The 15,003-nt window shown below is 47.6% G+C and overlaps 1 long non-coding RNA gene across 2 annotated transcripts in view; it reads right to left on the minus strand.

Annotated features, from left to right (window-relative positions):
* Positions 1-6,886: 6,886 nt before the first annotated feature.
* The window catches only part of LOC309865443, a 54,779-nt gene continuing 46,662 nt past the window's right edge, over positions 6,887-15,003 (minus strand). For both annotated transcript variants that reach the window (XR_014312099.1, XR_014312100.1), the window contains 2 exons: positions 9,644-9,834; positions 6,887-7,775 (listed from right to left, as the gene is read on the minus strand). This is a non-coding gene — a long non-coding RNA (uncharacterized lncRNA). The remainder of the gene's footprint in view (positions 7,776-9,643; positions 9,835-15,003) is intronic.

Genomic DNA, 15,003 nt, shown 5'->3' on the forward strand with positions numbered 1-15,003 from the left:
CTCCCTCTGCCTACCATTCCCCCTGCTGTGTTCGCTCTCTCTTGCTCTCTCTCTCTGACAAATAAGTAAATAAAATCTTTTTTTTTAAATATTTTGTTTATTTTTAGAGGGAGGGAGACGAGAGAAAAAACGTGTGCATACAATGTGGGGAGGGGTGGAGGGAGAGAGAGAGAGGGAGGGAGTCTCAAGCAGATTCAGTGATGAGCGCAGAGCCTGACTCAGCACCTGATCCCAGGACCCTGAGATCATGGCCTGAGCCAAAATCAAGAGTCAGATGTTCAACCCATGAAGCCACCCAGGTGCCCCAAGGAAGGGCATTCTAATACATGCTACAACATAGAGGAGCCTTAAGCACATGGTGTCAAGTGAATTTAAACAGTCACAATCAGGACAAATTCTGGATGATTCCAACTATGCTAGGCCCCTAGAGTCGTCAAATTCACAGAGGCAGAAAGTAGAAGGGTGGTTGCCAGGGGCTGGGGGAGAGGGAGGGGTCAGCATTTAATGGGCGCAGTTTCATTTTTGCAAGATGGAAAGTTCTAGAGAAAGACGTTGGTGACAGTTGCACAATAATGTGAATGTGCTTAATGCCTCTGGCCTGCACACTGAGAAAACAGTGAAAATGGTAAATCTGGCTTGGTGTATTTTACCAGAACTTTTTTTTTTTTTTATTTAAATCAGAGAGAACATATCATCCCACCAAACGAAGAGGTAAGCAGTGCGGCGCCGACCATGAGCTCCTCCAAGGTTTCAGAATTCAGGGAAGACTTCAAGGAAAAGAAAGAACTCCCAGGGCTGTCCACCCCCTTCTTGATAAGCTGAAAAGTGCTGACAAAACAGGCAGTCCAGGCCAGTGAAGTGTAAAGGCTGTTTTAAGCTCCAGAAAGCTCCGGTCACCAAGGCATAGCAGAGCACCGTGGACGTGACCATATAACATATATTCCAAGACCCAGCTCTTTTGAGAGGGAAGCAGCGCTATTGATAATTACACCAGACAAGGGTATGTCATACCCTGGGACACAGAGGGATGAGCCTGGGCATGGGGATCAGACAGACCTGGGTTCCAGTCCCAGCTTGGGCACCTACTTGAGCAAATTACTTTCTGTCCCCATGCCTCAGTTTCTCCACCAGTAAAGTTTCTATCTCGTGAGGTTATTGTGAGTAGCAAACATAAGATGAAAAAAGCTTCCAATCCAGGGGTGCCTGGGTGGCTCAGTGGGTTAAGCATCTGCCTTCAGCCCAGGTCATGATCTCAGGGTCCTGGAATTGAGTCCCACATCAGGTTCCTTGCTTAGTGGGGAACCTGCCCCTCCCTCTTCCTCTGCCTGTCGCTCTGCCTACCTGTGCTCCTGCTCTCTCTCTCCTCCCTCAAAATCTACTGAGGGGAAGGGGGGCAGAGGGAAAGCTTCCAATCCAGAATCTGGCACTCCTTAAATACTACAAGCCTGCAATCTCTTACCTGCAATTCTGGAATTCAACAATCTCTGAAAACTGAAAGCTTTTCAAATGCATTTGGTGGCAAAACCTGACCATGACCAATGTCTGACTATTTAGAATCTTTATCCCACTTGGTGTAATTTATCTTTATCTTTTGCTGCAGAAATATTAATGTGTCTGATGACAGGGTGCTGCCCCAGTGTGTATGTGTGTGTGTGTTTTACGTCTAAAACATAGAAATGCCCTTGTCCTCAGAGCATTAGCACAAAATTTAAGCAGAGGGAACAGCTTAACAAGGAAGGACATTTTTTTTTTTTTTAGATTTGTTTGTGTGTGTTATCTTCCAAAAGTCCAAACTTTCTGTATTGGGTTGGAAGGACGAGGACTTTCATTATAATTTCAGCGTCCTATACAGATTTAAATCTCTTGTCACTTGTAGATACAGTTATGGAATGTTATGTTATGTGAAAAATGCCATGTTCACTTTAAAAAAAGAAAGTAACGTAAAATAATATGTAATCTATGCTCTTGCTTGTTGTTTTATTTATTTATTTATTTTTATTATTTGAAAGAGATCACAAGTAGGCAGAGAGGCAGGCAGAGAGAGGTTTGGGGAGGGGGAGCAGTCTCCCCGCTGGTCAGGGAGCCCGATGCAGGGCTCAATCCCAGGACCCTGAGATCATGACCCGAGCTGAAGCCAGAGGCTCCACCCACTGAGCCAGCCAGGTGCCCCACTTGTTGTTTGTTTTAAAAAGTATGCAAGCATCTGCTTATCTGTGCATAGACCATCTCCAGAAGCATTCTTTGGGGTGGGAACAGTGATCATCTCTAGAAACAGAGATACTGAGATTGGGAAGAAGAAAATTGATGTTGAAATTTTTACTCCACATACAGAACCCATTTTTTAAAACATGAATGATTAAGGTAAAAGATACTTCATACCCCTTAGGATGGCTAGAGGTGTAGGGAAAAAAGAAAGACAACAGCCAGTGATGGCAAGGATATGGAGTGAAGGGATCCCTTGTGTACTGTTGGTGGAAAAGCAGAATAACTCATCTGTGGGAAACCAAATGGCGGTTCCTCAAAAAATTAAAACCAGAAGTACCATAGGATCCAGCAACTTCACTTCTGAGTATGAACATAGGAGAATTGAAAGCAGGGTCTCCCGCAGATTGTTGCCCCCTGCCCCCACCCACGTTTCTCAGCAGCATTATTCCCAGTAGCTGAAAGGTCCAAGCCACCCAAGTGGATGGATGGATACACCAAACGTGGCCTAGACATACCGTGGAATATTCTTCAGCCTCAAAAAGGAAGGAAGCTCTGATACAGGGATGAAGCGGAGGCCATCGTGTTCAGTGACCTAAGCCACCTCACAAAGGACAGTCCCCCTCCATGAGGTCCCCAGAGAAGTCAAGTTCACGGAGACAGAAAGGAGAAGGGAGGCTGCCAGGGGCCAGGTGGGGGGCAGGGAGAAGGAGAAGTTAGCCGTCAATGGGGGCCACACTGCAGGCTGGGAAGGTGAAGGCGTTCTGGGGATGGGTGGAGGGGCTGGCCGGGCTCCACAACCATGTGGCCCTACTTCATGCCACTGAACTTGACTCCCAGAAGCAGTTAAGATGGCAAATTTTATGTTATGTGTATTTTACCACAATTAAAAATAAAGTTAAAAAAAAAAAAAAACCTCTTGGGTCACAAATCCCCTCAGATACTCCTGCGTGGCCAAAGCCAAACCTTCCTGGGAGCTGCAGGCGGCAGACAGCACAGGCTCAGGGACCTCTGAATAATGCATGAGTCACAGGGTGGTTGTCAGGGCTCTGCTGCCCCTGCTGACCACAGAGTGCCCTCGGGAAGGGCGGGTGTGGGGCCAGCGTTGAGCGGGGAAGGGAGTTGAAGCAGGTGCTGGGCTGGAGTCCGATGCGGGCCAGGCTGGCGGCAGCCCAACTTCAACGCAGGCTGTGGGGAGCTGGGGCCTGGTTGTGACCAGGGTCAGGCTCCTAGGCGCACCCCAAAGAAGTCATTGCAAGATGCTCTGGACATGGAGGAGTGGGGGATGGGCAAAGTGCGTGAAGGCAGCGGGAGATACAGTGTTCCAGTTATGGAAGGAATAAGTCATGGGAATAAAAGGCACAGCATGGGGAACAGAGTCAAAGATGCTGTGACAGCCTGTGTGGGGACAGGTGGACACACTGGCGGTGAGCACAGCAGAACACAGAAACTTCTCAGATCAACTTGTTGTACCTGAAACAGATGTAGCGTTGTGTGTCAACTATGCTCAACGAAGAAGGTGCTCTTACCGAGACATGGGTGCCCCCCACCAGCGACCCAACCGTCCCAGGAAAGGGTTGAGGGGTCTCTGTTTCTCTTCAAAAGAAGATCCCCAGCCCATAGCTCCCCCTCAAAGGCCAAAGAGGTAAATAGAAAGCATAAATAAGATCCCCCTCTGTCTTTAATACCTTGGCACCAAGTTTCTCTTTTTATCTTTTCTTTTTTTTTTTTTTTTTAGATTTTACTTATTTATTTATTTATTTGACAGAGAGAGAAAGATCACAAGTAGGCAGAGAGGCAGGCAGAGAGAGAGGAAGGGAAGCAGGCTCCCTGCTGAGCAGAGAGCCTGTTGCGGGGCTTGATCCCTAAGATCATGACCCAAGCTGAAGGCAGAGGATCAACCCACTGAGCCACCCAAGCGTCCCATCTTTTCTTTTCTTTTTTTTTTTTTAAGCTGACTTTAAAGGAAGGTCCTTTGGGTGCCTGGGTGGCTCAATTGCTTAAGAGTCTGCCTTCAGCTCAGGTCATGATCCCGGGGTCCTAGGATGGAGTCCCACATCAGGCTCCCTGCTTAGCGGGGAGTCTGTTCCTCCCTCTCCCCCTGTGTCTTCTCCAGCTTGTACTCTCTCTCTCACTCACTCTTTCTCTCAAATAAATAAAATCCTTTAAAAATAATAATAAATAAAAATAAATAAAGGAAGGTCCTTTCTGGCTGATTAGAGTATTTGGCTCGTTTCTGTGCACCAATTAGCAATTTCAGTTATTTCTGGGTTTCTCCTTACCAGTAAAATGTGACCCACCTTGGGCTCGGACCTCCAGGGCCCCCTTCATGAGGAGGCTCACCCGCAGGTATCCGGGGAGGAGTCTGGGGAGTGGGTTCCAGTGCTCCCTCTGATCCAGGTTCCACAGGCAGGCCCATGGCTCCCCTGGCCCGAGGCTCCTCATCTGATGAATTAGGGAAATCGTGTCCAGTCAGGGAGCCTAACAGAGGAAATGTAATGTGGGCGCAGTGGTTACAGAGATGCTGGAAGAACTGAAAACCCAATCCCAGACTGAAGTAACAGAAGATTCCATGCACCTTACGGTTGGAAAGGGACCATTATCTGCGCCTGAACTCTGGGCAGTCTGGCAGAGCGGGAACCCGGGAAAGGGTCTGTCCAACAAGCGTGCCCGCACAGAGCACGGCTGTTAGAGATCCGGGCCGGCTCAGAGTGAGATGGAGGAAACACCCCAGCCTTTCCCTTCCTCCAGCGCTCTGACTTATCCTCCTTCACTGAACCCCCTCGGGCTGAACCCAGCTGGAAGCCAGGCAGCTAGGGAGCCTGGGAGATGTAGTTTGTAAAACAGACTGTTGCAATCCAAAGCACGGCAGCGGAATCCAGGCAAAAGACCAGCAAATCCAGCCGAGGCTGTTGCAATCCTCCCAGACTCAGAGGAGATTTTTTTTCCCCCACTTTTTTGGTTCTGTTCTGGCGTTTCTGCTTTAGATGCCCCATAGGCAAAGGATATGAGTTAGAGTTAGACAGAAAAGAAACATTTTAATTGGGCGGCGAAGCTCCCTTCCCGAGCCAGCCCATTCCTCTGAAGCCCCAAAGTGGATTTTGTGTCCTCTGTCTCCCCCCTTGCCAGATCAGGCACCCCCCCGCCACCATCATAGACACCTCCGCTCCATGCCATCTCTCGGCAAGGAGCGGCCTATACTAAGCAAGCATAAGATGTGGACCAGACACAGACGTGGATTCAAACCAGCCAGGGGGAGGAGGAGGCGGCTTACTGGTTTCCACACCATCTGGAGAAGCAAGAATACTATTTCCTCCACCAGGGCTGGGCTTCCAGGTACAGAGAACAGAGGTCACTGTGGTCCAATGGGCTGAGCATAGGGTAGGAGGAACTCAATTGCTCTTTGTTTCAACTGAGCTGAGGTACCCAACCTTGTGTGACCTTGAGCCAAACACCATTCTTGGGATGCAACCTGCTCTACAAGATGAGGAAGACGTGACTAGGAAGGCCAGCTGGAGCACCATGAAAGGTAACCATTGTGCACAGAAATACCCAGTGATGGCAAAGCCCAGCATTCATGCCGTGCCCTTCCTGAGTTCTGATCTCATACCTGACCTCGCTAGTTCTTCAGACCATCCTGGTGAAGGAAGGGGAGGGACTTCAAGCCACGCTAGACAAAGAGAGACACCAAGGCACTGAAAATACACAGCAACCAGCATGGCGAGTCAACCCGGCATCAGCTTCAAGGCCAGTAGCGTCAGCCCCCACCTGCTTGAACTGACCCATAGGGGACCACTTACCTCCTAAGCCCAAGGGCTCCGGGGTAGCTCAGGAACATGGCTCTTTGCCATTAGGTCTAGGATGGACAGGAAGAACAAACGAAAGGAGGGGCAGGGAGGTAAAGAAAAAAAGAGAAAACAGAGATAAGGAAAGGAGCTACGATGGAAAAGGTGGATAGGAACACACAGTTTAGGGAATCGTTCTGTGAGAGGCTCGGGCTCTGCAAAGCTAGGTTTTACCAGCCCTGAAGGCTTTGATGCCTTCCAGCATCATTCGCTGGGACTGGAAATTCACCAGGATGGTTTGACTAAGAAGCCAGGCCCCCTCGCGCTAATCTGGGGTAGCTCCCATTATCAGCGGACCTTTTCCTCCCCGCGGGGCCCAGCTGATGACTCTCGAAGTCCCGTGCCTTCCTCTGTAAGATGCTGTTGTGTAACGTGGCAGAACAGATACTCATGTGGGTGTGCTGAAGCTCCAACATGTTTCTCTGCACCTGGCCAGCGGAATGCTTTCACGCAGATGGAGAGTGGCACCCGCCGCCTTTCCCTCCGGTTGCCCAGGTCCTCTTCATCCCTCCCACAGACCTGGGCTCCTGTCAAAGACAAGCTCTTACTTCTTACAGAAGCTGGGCAGGTGTCCTTCACCAGGCACGCCAGCCGTTGGAAAAGATGGGACTAAAGTCTGGCTCTCGCGTGGGACTTCTACTTCCCTCTCTCTGACAGTCACCCTCCCAGCCGCCCGGAAAGCAGGGCTTCTGCTAAAATAAAAGACGTCTCTTCTCGTGTGACGTCCCAACACCTGCCACCAGATCCAGAAAGACACACAAATTCCACTTTTGCTCATTTTTACCTCAGGCATTTTCCAGAAAGTAGAGCCTTGTAAGAGAAAAGCATCCTGGACTCAGGTAGGTCTGTAGCAATGAATCTAGGCTGTAATCTCGATGGCATCCTATAAACCAGAAAACTCCCTACTTAATAGGCTCACCTCGCCATTGGCCATCACAAAAATCGACTTAAGTCGCTCAATATTGCAATCAATGTGCTTTTCATTTTATTTTATTTTATTTTATTTGGGGGGAGGACTTGGGAAAAATGACATTTTTTCTTTGGTTACTGTTGTCTGTCTCAGCCCCCAGAGTAGGTAATCAAACAAGCCATCCCTGGAGCAAAGGCCTCCCTTTCACATGTCCCCGCCACGCCCGACAGTGAGGCGGCCAGCCCTCCATCGGGCTGCGTGTGGAGCAGGCATTCTTGGCCCTTTGAGTCTTGCCATCAAGTTATGGATGGGAACAGGTGCCCATAATTCAGCATAACCCACCAAGCCTGACTTCACTTTCTCTGGAAACCTCTTGATTTAGGAGCACAAGCTCCCGGCTCCTCGCGGGCTAGCCTGTAAACATCTCGGTCTGGATTTGCCGAGGTGGGTTGCTAAATTTAATTGCCAGTTTCCATCCCATGTGACGGTGTGTGACAGGCCAGCTCACGGGGTGAGTTAGCCAAGGGGTTTTAAATAAATGCTTTCTGACGGAAAGGAGGTTATAGCTCCCTGTGATTCACCAGCGAGCCCGGAGAGTCAGCGGCTCTGGGTTTGACTAGGGAGCCGTGGCGTGTTAATCTCCTAGCTCACTCACCGCTTCCCACTGGCCGCAGGGAGAGGGTTGAGAAGCCTGTGTGAAGAGCTCCAGCCAGATCCCGGGGCCTCGCCAGCCGGGGCTGTCCCAGATCTCCATGACCTTGTTTGGAACACAAACAGCTGCGGGGACCAGCCTCAGCTTCTCCATCTGGAAAGAGGAACTGTTCACATAAAGTCAGGAGTGACAGCGACTGTTTGGAACTTTCGGGAGGCGTGCCACCGAGACACAAACACAGTACTGTTGGCGAAAGCACCCACACCAGCCCAGACAACAAACCCTCCAAAAAAGCAGCGTTAGTCTTGCCCCATGGCCTTGAAAGAAAAATGAAATAAAGTGCTGATGAGGTCTGTATCCTCCCTGACTATTTCCTCGGGAAGCCCTCTTGTCGTTGAACACACGCTCTCTCTGCCTTCTCGAGTTACTCCACTGGTCGGAGCCACGGGGGCACGGCCTCACCGGGAAGCCTGGGAGAAATGCAGAGTCTCGGGCCCCCATCCATCCCTGCGGAGTCTGAATGTGCTGCCTAACCAGCTCCCCCAGTGAGGCAGAGGTGTTTTAAATTTTGAGAACCCCTGGTCTCAGGTGGTGCTTGTCACACTTTAGCCCACATTCGAATTCCCTGGAAAGCTTGTCAAAACATCGCTGGGGCCCGCCTGCAGAATTTCAGATTCAGTCGGTCTAGGATGGGGTTGGATAATGTGTATGCCTCCGGGTCCCAGGTGATGATAATGCTGCATATCTGGGAACCTCACTTTGAGAACCAGTGCTGGGTATTCCCCGTGGCAGGTCCTTTGGGGGGGGGGGTGCCTTTCTCCCCAGGCCACTGAGGGTCCGTGATAACCTGCTATCTCTTCTTTGCCTCCCCGGGCCCGTGGAATTAGTGCATCCTGCTCTCACCGTGTCTCAACGTCTAGCTCTTAAATCATCTTTGATCTCTTGAATTCAGTCCGTGTTTCTCTCCCTCCCTTTTACTAGGACGGACAGAGCGCCAAAGAGCAGGTGTTATCCTAAAATGGAAGGAGTTCTTGAACATCTTCCTTCTGCCTCCACCCTGGCGGTTCTAACATTCTGCTTATTTTTTCCACCAGAGTTATGCTGCTGGTTAAGGAGCTCGTAATGACATGACTAGCCCAGGACAGCCAGGTTTTCTTTACGACAGGACCGTTTGTCCTGTTCCATTTTCATCACACAAGCAACATGGTGACACATTTATTTAAAACCATGTGACACTGGAGAATAATGAATTAAAAGCAAAAGTCGACCGTGATGTCCCCATGCTCCCACGCCCTATTTTATTCTCCTCCCAGAGCTAATGATGATTGGCAGTTTACGTGTTTATCCTTTGGTGCTCTTAATCGATGTAAGATCAAATCGATGTAAACATAATAGATAGGCATGCAGACATGTATCTGTATATATTTGTGTGATCATAGCCTAAGTGTTGTTCCACAACTTTATTTTATTAACTAGCAGTATTTCTTAGGGATCCTTTAAAATCCATAAATAAGCTCTTCTGCAGTTACTTAAAAATGGCAAGCCTATATTCCATAACTTGGATATATCATATTTAACCATTCTATTGATGGCTTCTTATGTTTACCCCAGAATTTCGCTATTATGAACAATATTAAGTTAACGTCACGAATTCAACGGAGAAGTAGCCTGCCAAAAGGTGATGTCAGTTTAAAGGACCCCCAGCCACTGTGAAACTGTTTATTTCTGACCATTCCCCAGGGCTGGCTATGAACAGTCTTTCACATTTTTACCAATATATGAAAGAACTCTCATTATCTGAATGTGCATTTACCTGATTACCATATTCCTTATTCAGATTGTCTCTCTTTTTTCTCGTGGGTGGTTGGGGGTTTTTTTTGTTTATTTGTTTGTTTTGTTTGTTTGTTTGTTTCATGGCTTTTTTTTGTTCACTTGTTTTGTTTTGTTTTGGGTCGGGGGACAGTAAGAACAATAGTCTGGGCCTCCGTCTTTGGTCTATGAAAAATGTTGCAAAGTTTCATCCAAATCTCTCACCTGACTTTTCCTCACGTTATGTCATCTTTCATCCTCTAGAACTTCTAGTTTTTTTATAGTTTGGAATACACTTTCCATGGAATCCATGCATTGACAGAAATCCAATTCTTCCGATCGGCATTCTTCAGAGGCAAAATTGTCGTTTCAGCCAGAAATGGAAAGAACGTGGGAGAGGCAGTTGTAAGTAAAACCTAGCAGGGAACGAAAGGAATCAATAAAGGAAGAGGCAACACGGGAGTCAGAAAGGGCTGCCATTGAGCCACGATTCTCCACCAGCCTCTTGCATTTCTGCCCATCTTGCAGGCAGAGGCAGTGACCCCCTCTCCCCCGATGAAGTCTGGAAAAGATACCCCTTTCCCAGGATGTCTGCATAGAGAACAGCCCTGGAAGAGAGAAGTAGTGTCTCCCTCTGGGTCGCAGGGCTGGTTTGTTGACTGTCCGGCATGATAAGGATAAAGCCTTCTCCAGGAAAAGGTTGCAGTGTTGCTTATGGCCCGCTATAAAAGATTGGGGTTTCCCGAGCTTGAAAGGGTAGAGGTGTCTTCTGGGTCAGTTTGCCCACCCATAGGAACCATGGCTTGGAGAACCTGCACGAGAAAATGATGATACTTAGGTTCCTGCTGTTGCTGTATTATATTGTCGATTGTCTCTAACCCAGAGGTCTCAAAGTTTCCACTAGCATCCAAGTAAACAAAAATCTCAGAACCTTCACCTTTCTTGATAGACGCCAGGCAGTGGGAAACTAAAACACTTCACAAACTCAGCGCTTGTTTCAGTTGGACTTAACTGCCTACAGTACAGAGCTCACCCAATCAAGTTTTTCTCTTAAACTGAGCAGTCCTTCATTGGTCAAGGAGAGAAATCTGTTGTTAAAAAAAGTTCCATTTTGGGGTGCCTGGGTGGCTCAGAGGGTTAAAGCCTCTGCCTTCGGCTCAGATCCCAATCCCAGGGTCCTGGGATGGAGCCCCGCGTCTGGCTTTCTGCTCAGCGGGAGCCTGCTTCCCTTCCTCTCTCTCTGCCTGCTTGTGATATCTGTCTGTCAAATAAATAAATAAATAAATAAGATCTTTAAAAAAAAAAAAAGTTCCATTTTGTGTATCGTTGCCACAAGTCTAACATTCAAAGCATGTTTCCACTTAGATGAAGTAGATGTGGTCTGTGCAACTCCAGAGAAATGAACAGGTAGACAGAAAAAGTTCAGCTCAATACAGAAGGAAAAAATTGTTAACAATTAGAGCCATCCAAAGTGAATGCGTTTTGAGGGCATAAGCTCACTGCTGGTTTAGGTGGCCACTTACAGAACCTCTGTATACGTTCACATCTAAGTTTCCACTGGTGAGGAAGGCTGTTTCAATGGACCATATAATCAGATTTATTTTCATGCCCAGTAATGGAGGGGAGCTAGTAGGTCTAGCTGGGACCCTCAGAAAGCTGCACTTGGCGTGACCATCAAGAGTTTAAGGGATCGGTCTTGTAGAAACTCAGATCGAGCTCACCTGAAGCAAGTTGGGGCTGGGGAACGGATTCAAGCTAACCAGGTTCACCAAGATGAGAGCCTGATTTACTAACCTAAGAGCCAGCGCCTTAAATGTACAGCAAAAGACACGCTTTTCCAATGAAGACAATTTTCTTTTCTTTTCATTTTTTTTTTTAAGATTTTATTCATTTGACAGACAGAGGTCACAAGTAGGCAGAGAGGCAGGCAGAGAGAGAGAGAGGAAGGGAAGCAGGCTCCCCGCTGAGCAGAGAGCCCGATGCGGGGCTTGATCCTAGGACCCTGGGATCATGACCTGAGCCGAAGGCAGAGGCTTTAACCCACTGAGGCACCCAGCCGCCCCTGAAGACAATTTTCTAGTCCAACATCCACAGCACCCTACCCCTCTCCAGCGGCTAGGTACTAAGGAAACAGAATTAATCACCACGTTTGTCAAGTTCACCAGACCAAGCAAAAGGGATTGAATGACCCCGGAGCTTGTTTTGTCTGGTAGAATGCATTAGGTAGTTGCATTAGGGAGTGATGAAAAATCTCTTCCCCAGTGAAGAATAGATTTTTTTAATGACCCAAATGGTCTTGTTCACTAAACACAATGTCTTTCTCCTTTGACTGGCCTGGAAATAGTCGCCAATTCTTAGCATCATTCTCCCTTGCTAGATCCCAAGAAGCTCACTGCCTTATTACTTGTACTTATATAATGGTTTTGTGCATTGTAACGTATGTATGCGATATTTGTTGTTTTTTTTAAAAAGAATTTCTTTATTTATTTGACACAGAGAGAGAGAGTGAGAGAGGGAACATGAGCAAGACAAGTGGAGGAGGGAGAAGCAAGCTTCCTGCTGAGCAGAGAGCCCACCATGGGGCTCGACCCCAGGACCCTGGGATCATGACCTGAGCTGAAGGCAGACATTAAACTGACTGAGCCACCCAGGCGCCCCGCAATATCGGTTATGAGTCTCCTCTTCAGTCAGGTGCTTTGTAAAGATATCTCAGCAAATACCTACATTACATCAGTAATAAAAGAGTGTGACGCACCCCTAGATTTATTCTCTCCGTCCCAGCTCGTCTGTCTGCTAGGTGGCTACCCTTGTGCAGGATCACGCAACTTCTAGAAGCTTCTGTTTCCTCATCTGTAAAAGATTACAGTACCTACTTTGGATTAAAGATCAACAATCGTGTATATAAAAATACCTTATAATATCTAAATGCCTAAAGGGTTGTAAAGTAATAATGACACCAGTAATCATACCAGCAGGTAAGCCTCGTTACAATCGATGGCTTTCCCGCATCGAGCTCATCCCCTCTGTGGTGTGAGGGTCTTACTAACTTTTAGCTTTCCATTTCAATTAGCACTTTTTCTTTTTTAAATCCGGTCCCACATTCTAGTTTCCACCTCCCTTTGGAGACCAGAGCTGTCTCTGTAATGGTAAGGACTGAGAGATGTCTTTGTCCCGCCCTGCAAATGTGGATCCTGTGAGACACTGTGCGCAGAGGGCTCATCTCAACAGCAGTGTTGCATGGGAAGAGTCTGGGGCAGGGAGCAGTTTCACAGGGGCTCATCCGGGTCTTTGCACTGTGAGCAGATGTTCTGTTGGTGAAGAAAGTGATGAGACTGCCGGCAAACAAAGGGAGGCATAGGCTGCCCGGCCCCATGGGCCGCAGAGCTGGTGGCTAAGAAACCAAGACTGTTACATTTAGCATCACAGACAGGAGGGTGATGTGATTCGCCTTGCACATCCCCAGAACAGGGTGCTTCCCAGCTGCTCCGGGCAGGACGGTCACCTCGCTGCCATAGAACTTGTCAGTTTCTCCTTTAATCTGGGAGTCCTATCTGGAAGAAGGAAACTCAGAAGTGTATCAAAAAAGAGAAGTAGAAAAAGAAAGAGAGAAAGAAAGAAAGAAAGAAAGAAAGAAAGAAAGAAAGAAAGAAAGAAAGAGACATGACCCCAATTCTCTTAAAATGAAAGGATTTTTAACTCAAAGAAGCTAAAGGGCCATGACTTTGAGCTTTCCCGAGTTAGTTCATTGATTTTCAATGCCAAAAACCAACACCAGTTTTAACCAGGTAATCCACTTACTGAAGCTGGAACCTGAGGTGTGAAAAGTTCCGTGTTGACAAAGTTTTGCATCAGCGGCGGCCGCTCTGCAACATGTAAAAACGTGTAGTTTAATTTTAGCTTTATAATAAATAAGTGCTTTCCCAAACCTACTCAGGAGCACAGGCTGTCACTAGGTCCACAGGTGTGCTCTGAAATCAGACACCACCAAGAGATTCCATCCTGCTAAAATGCGCAAGGGCCGGGACAAAGTCATCCATCATCTTTTTTTCTGTTTTTGTGAACTGTCCCAACAAGTGTGAGTGTCCCAGCTAAATTCTGCAGTCAAGTTCTATTGCAGATATATAAAGCCAGTGTGTGTATTTGAGGGGAGGGGAGAGGGAGGGTGAGCCTGGGCAAATGTGCGTATGTTCTGTATTAAAAAGTGTCCAAGGAAGAGTAATAAATAAGATAAAGAATTGAGGTACCAAAGATCATAATTAAAGAAGGTTGGGAACAGTCAGATGGTATGAGGTCATCCATTCAACCAACCCCATTCGTTGGGTTCCTTCTATGTTCCAGGCACTGAGCTGGGTCCCAAAGTGGCTGGAACCACCAAACCAGCTCTCAAGAAACTCCCAGTCTAATGACTACAGGAGCCATGGTGACACCAAGCAGAAGAGCCTTATGGTTGGTCAGGTGGAACATTTGCTCTGGAAGTTCTGTGAGTGATGGTCATCACCATTTATCATCTTCCAGGACTTCTGGAGACACCTGAGGGGGGCCTTGTTGAACAAATCTTTCAGGGATGAAGGCTATTGTGTCTCCTGCAAAGAAATATGAGGTACATAGGCAAAAAGAACAGGGTATGTGGATGGATTTATGAAATGTAAGGAAAGGGAAAATATTTTGTCTGGGGAAGGAATACACAAAGACTTTTCTAATTCTTAGCCATTAAATGTGTAATACAAAATTAAACCTTGTCCCTGTGATTAAGAATAATGCCTAGGGATACCTGGGTGGCTCAGTCGGTTAAGCATCAGTCTTCAGCTCAGGTCATGATCCCGGGGTCCTGGGATTGAGTCCCATGCCCGGCTCTCTGCTCAGCAAGAAATCTGCTTCTCCCTCTGCCTGACGCTCCTCCTGCTTGTGCACTCATGCTCTCTCTCTCTCTATCTCTCTCTCCCTCTATGACAAATAAATAAATAAAATCTTTAGAAGAAGAAAAGGTGGAGGAAGAGGAGGAGGAGGAGAAGGGGAAGGAGAAGAAGAAGAGGGACGCCTAAGGCAGAAATGGGCCCCAAAGTTTCCTTTTCCTACTGATGTTGGATATAACAATTTCCCTAGAGGGGAAATTGCATTCCACCTTGAACTCTTCGGTAACTTCAACCACAAACTCATCTCGATATTTGGAGGTTAATGGAGCAACAGAGTTGTCCACAAGCCCAGCTACTCAACTTCCGGTTAAGAAGTCACCTCCTCCAGAAAACTACACTGAATCAGATGCGTTCCTCTGATGACTGAGTGCCTACTGTGTGCCAAGTGCCATGATGGAGGGTAGCCAGTGTCCAGGGCTCCATGAGTTAGCATCCTGACTCCCACTGAGATGTCTGTGCTCTTTGTTCCTGATCCCCAAGCATCTGGATGCCCACAGCTCTCATCACCCTCTTCTCTGATTGTTCAGCTGATTGTCTGAATCCCCTGCTAATCTGTGAAGTCCTTGGGTAAGGACCACGGCTTTTATCTTTGTATTCCCAAAGCCCAGCATGTTCTGAGAATAGAAGCAGCTCACCTTCCTCATACTTCTTCTTACTTATTAAAGCATTTTA

Source organism: Mustela nivalis, assembly GCF_964662115.1.
Source record: "Mustela nivalis genome assembly, chromosome: 5".
Lineage (NCBI taxonomy): Eukaryota > Metazoa > Chordata > Mammalia > Carnivora > Mustelidae > Mustela > Mustela nivalis.